The sequence below is a fragment of the Phanerochaete carnosa genome (genome assembly GCF_000300595.1).
Source record: "Phanerochaete carnosa HHB-10118-sp unplaced genomic scaffold PHACAscaffold_4, whole genome shotgun sequence".
In the NCBI taxonomy this organism is placed as follows: Eukaryota; Fungi; Basidiomycota; class Agaricomycetes; order Polyporales; family Phanerochaetaceae; genus Phanerochaete; species Phanerochaete carnosa.
The window spans coordinates 2,961,990-2,967,550 of NW_006767631.1; positions in this window are offsets into that span (position 1 = coordinate 2,961,990).

Consider the following 5,561-nt stretch of genomic DNA (forward strand, 5'->3'; position numbering starts at 1 on the left):
CAGGGATGTGTTGTTGTTGTTGTTGTTGTTGTGTTGAAGCGCCTAGTGGCTCTGGCTCGGCGTTCCGCCCGGCATGGACTTAAGGTGGACATCTTAGATTAGGCGCTGCTAATACGTAGATAGTGATTGGACAATCATATGTAGTGCTCCCACGCACGGACCTCTTTATGGCAGGCTTCCCCATTCTAGCGGACTTTCAATTTTGCTTCCTTTTAGTATATAAGGACTCCTCTCGCATCCCCACTCTGCGTGCTCTTTCCCTTCGCACTCAGAGTAAGTCCCCTTCGTCGCCCTTGCGCATTATGTAGTATGCTCACCGGACCCCTGTCTAGCTAACACCGTGTGTATTAGGTACATAGCTATACAGCGTGCTCTTTCCCTTCGCACTCAGACTAACACCGTGTGTATTAGATCGTGCCCGCGTGCCACTCGCCAGTTCGCGCTCGCGCAGCCCAGTAGTCGTATCACGACAATAGGTTATGAGCTCCGGCTTGTAACTGGCCCCCATCTACCCTCCATCCCTCACGAGTCTTCACTCGGAGAGATCCGGCACCAGCCGCACACTAGCTCCATAACACCTCAGGGTCTTTACCCCAAGTGTTACTCCACATCGCAACACGGACACTAGAAATCCTCTAGTGCATGTCTAGTCCATCTGCATCACGCCCACCTTCACCAACTGCACCGACACCTGCACCTGCACCTGCACCCCGTCCTACACGTCGCACTCCCGCCGCTCCATCTACATCCTCTCAATCCGCGTCCACCGCACCTCGCCGCACGACAACCATGTCCTCCGCCTCCGCATTCGCATCAGCCACCGGTCCGCCGTCGATGAAGCTCGACGTGATCGGAAAGCTCAAAGGTTCCAGCGACTACCCACGCTGGTCCCTGATGATGCAGCAGTACTTTATTGCTGCACGCGCATGGAAGGTCGTCGACGGCACCGAGAGAGCCCCTGTCCCAAGCAGCTCCGTCTCCGCTGCGGACATCGAAGCATGGGAGACGACGAACGCATACGCGAGGTTCTACATCCTCAGCACGCTCGGCGACGAGCTCCTGCACCTCGCGAACCCAGTGGACATCACAGCCGCCGCGCTGTGGAAGAAGCTGAAGGACAACTACGCCGCCTCCACCACCATGTCGGCATTCGTCAAGTTCCGCGCGTACTTCTCGCACGCGATCACGGACAGCGATGACCTCGCTGCCCAACTCGACGAACGCGCCCGACTCTGGCAAGAGGTCAGCGCCTCCGGGATCCTCCAAACCCCGGAGCTCCTGCAGATATTCGGCCTGCTCACGGCCCTCTCCGACTCGTTCAACAACGTCGTGGAGCCCATCCTCGCAGTCACCAAGCCCGCCGACTTAAAGCTCGACGACATCCGCAACCGTCTCCTCGACGAAGCGAAACGTCGCAGCTCCTCCACCAACGTCGCCGCCTTCCATGCACCGAAGGCGTCTACCTCAGGCAAAGCCAAAGCTGGCAAACCTGACGGCAAGAAGGGCAAGTGCAACTTCTGCCACTACAAAGGCCACTACGAGCAGGATTGTAGAAAGAAAAAGGCCGCCGCCGAAGAGGCGCGGAAGGGCAGCAATGGCAAAGCCCAGGACGGTAAAAGTAATCCGTCCGGTAGTAGTACTGGTCACGCATCTGTACATGTAGTCACCGCCGAAGGAGCCGCTGCTCCTGAGGCCAAAATTCACTCCGCTTCCTGGTATCTCCACGGTGTGAAACGCTGGATGTTAGACTCCGGCTGTACACGACACATTACGAACGACCTGAACGACTTCGCTGAGTACACCACCTTCGCGTCGCCTACGTACGCAACATTAGCAGATAAAGTGAAAACGCAAGTCAGCACGCTCGGTTCAGGAGTTGTCGAGGGCACTACGCTCGTCGATAACAAACCAGTAAACATCAGGCTAGAGAACGTTCTCTACAGCCCTGCAATGTCCGGACGGCTAATATCCGTCTCATGCATCGAAGACAAAGGCTTCGATCTCGTCTTTGGGAAAGGACGAGCCCAAATCAAGCGTGGTAACACCACGTTTGGCATAGGCACTAAGTCCCGCGGTCAGTATTGGTTGGACCTTACTCCACCTCCACCATCTGTTGCGGTCTCCACGCACAACGCCACTTCGCTCAACGTTATCCATCACCGGTTTGGTCACCTGAACTGGGAGGCAGTATGCAAGCTCGCCGCTGCTGATTCCTCCCCAGTCAAAGGCCTCAACGCCACCGATATGGACAAACCTTTGCATCCCTGCGAAGGCTGCGTCTTGGGTAAAGCACACAGGCGTACATTCCCCACATCATCCACCTCACGCGCCAACAAACCCTTCGACCTCATTCACTCTGACCTCGACGGACCTATATCGGTGGTGTCCCTTACAGGCCACCGATACTTCACTACCTTCATCGACGACTGCTCCGACGTCACATGGGTCTACTATCTGCGAACAAAGGATGAGTTCCTCTCCGCGTTCAAAGACTTCGTAGCCCTCGTCGCGCGACAGTTCGACACGGTCATCAAGGTCTTTCGGTCAGATCGAGGGGGTGAATACCAGTCCAACGAGTTCATCAACTTGTTGAAGAAATCTGGGATCATCCACGAGCGCACGATACCCGGTACCCCACAGCAAAACGGCAAAGCTGAGCGCATGAACCGTACGCTCGTAGAAGCCGCTAAGTCAATGCTACAAACCGCCGGGTTATCACACGGATTCTGGGAAGAAGCTGTTCGCACAGCTGTGCACGTACGCAACAGAGGCCCTAAGAAAGCCATTGCATGGCGTACACCCCTGGAACGACTCACTGGCACCACACCGGACGTGTCCCACTTCCGAGTCTTCGGTTGCCAGGCCTATCGCCATATACCCGGGGATAAACGCAAGAAACTCGATGCTAACGCTGAGAGCCTAGTGTTTATCGGCTACGAGACGAATTCTAAAGGTTATCGTCTATGGAATAAACGTAGCAGAAAGATCACCACGAGTACTGATGTGATATTCGACGAGTCGATCTTCTCCAACAAACTCCTACCCTCACCGTCCTCGACACAACCGACCGGATCTACATCCACGCTGCCGTCATCTGTCGAACTCAAACTACCACCCCTTAACACGCCACCGGCTCCTACGCAGCCGCCACAGCCTGTATCACCTCCTACTCAACCCATCACACCAAAACCGCCTACAGCATCCCAAATACCACGCCTTACACCTCGAACAGAGTTGTATCCAGCTCCGCCAATCCCGCCAAGTGCACCGGTCAAGCCTGAATCCAAAGGCAAGGCCAAAGCCTCACCATCTCGCGTCGTCGCCCCTCCGCCACTCCAGCCAAATCCCAACACCACCTCGTGGGACTACAATCCCTTCACCAACCCTGAGCATGCCACGACGTCATCAGGCGTCTGCCACGGTACCCGCGAACGTAAAGCAACTCAGAAATGGACGAGTATTTGGCCCGGAGCGACCGAAGCAGACATCGAGGAAGCACTGAACACAGGCAAGGAACCGGGCGACATCGCTGCGATCGTAGGCGACTCCTCCATCGCTGGAGAGCCGCGGACCTACAAACAAGCAGCTGACGCCCCGGATTCAGCGGAGTGGATGACTGCCATGCAGGCCGAAGTCACTGGCCTCCTGGAACAAGGCACCTGGGAACTTGTCGACCTACCAAAGGGTCGCAAGGCGATCAAGTGCAAATGGGTATACGTTGTCAAGCGCAACGAGAACGGAGAAGTGGATCGCTACAAGGCAAGGCTCGTAGCCAAGGGGTTCACGCAAGTTCAAGGCATCGACTACAAAGACACCTTCGCTCCCGTTGCCTGTCTGGAATCCTGGCGATACCTCATCGCCCTAGCGACTATCCAAGACTGGGAAATCCATCAGATCGACTTTGATAGAGCATATCTAAATGGAGAACTCGACGAGGAGCTCTACATGGAGCAACCTGAAGGTTTCGTAACGGACACAGGCAAAGTATGCCGCCTGCGGAAAGCAATATACGGGTTAAAGCAAGCGGGACGAACATGGTTCCTCACGCTCAAAGCCTGTCTCGAGGACATTGGATTCGCATGCCACGACGCCGGCGACGTATCCATCTTCATTCGCCGTCAACGAGGGGGATCCACTCAAATTCTTGTGGTTTACGTTGACGACCTAACTATGATGGGAAACAGCCTCGATCTCATCCAACAAACGAAAGAGGCATTGAAGGAAAGGTTCCAACTCAAGGACCTTGGCGAACTCAAGTACTACCTCGGCATCCGTGTCACGAGGGATAGGGGGAGTCGAGCTACATACCTCGACCAGGAAACGTACATCGAGTCCGTTCTCAAACGATTCGGATACGAAGACTGCAACCCCGCACCCACACCACTCGGCACTGACATCGTACTCGAGAAGAACGAGGAAGACCCCGCGGACTGTCCACAAGACCGTATCAAACTATACCGCTCACTCCTCGGCTCACTCATGTACACCATGCTTGGGACTCGCCCCGACATCGGCTTCGCTGTCGCCCGACTTTGCCAATACCAGGCAAACCCTTCACCGAAACACGTAGCTGCCGCCTATCGTGTTCTCAAGTACCTCCGCGGCACCTCCAACTATCGACTCCGTCTAGGTCAGAACGATGAGACCGATAGCCGTTTGCTCGGTTACACCGACGCAGACTTCGCAAATGACAAGGACAACTCCGTCTCAACATCCGGCTGGGTTTACAAACTCGGTAGAGGCGCGACCAGTTGGTCTTCTCGCAAGCAACGCTCTGTGGCTCGAGATACCTTCGACGCAGAGTACTTCGCAGCCGACAAAGCAGTCCGACATTTACAGTGGCTCGAAATCTTCGCTGAGTATATCGAACACCCACTCACGAAGCCTGTCCCTCTCCACTGCGACAACAAATCTGTCGTTGATGCTGCCCAGTCACCCAACGTCAAGCATCGCACAAAACACACCCGCGTCAAAGCTCACGCTGTTCACGAGCAATTCGAAGCAGGTCTGATCGGACTCGTTAGGATTCCCGGTGTCGACAATCCGGCTGATATTCTCACAAAGCCTTTACCGGCTGAGGTACACAACCGTCACACCCAGTCTCTTGGCCTCGTTCCGTATCGCCTCACCAAGGGGGAGTGTTGAAGCGCCTAGTGGCTCTGGCCCGGCATTCCGCCCGGCATGGACTTAAGGTGGACATCTTAGATTAGGCGCTGCGAATACGTAGATAGTGATTGGACAATCATATGTAGTGCTCCCACGCACGGACCTCTTTATGGCAGGCTTCCCCATTCTAGCGGACTTTCAATTTTGCTTCCTTTTAGTATATAAGGACTCCTCTCGCATCCCCACTCTGCGTGCTCTTTCCCTTCGCACTCAGAGTAAGTCCCCTTCGTCGCCCTTGCGCATTGTGTAGTATGCTCACCGGACCCCTGTCTAGCTAACACCGTGTGTATTAGGTACATAGCTATACAGCGTGCTCTTTCCCTTCGCACTCAGACTAACACCGTGTGTATTAGATCGTGCCCGCGTGCCACTCGCCAGTTCGCGCTCGCGCAGCC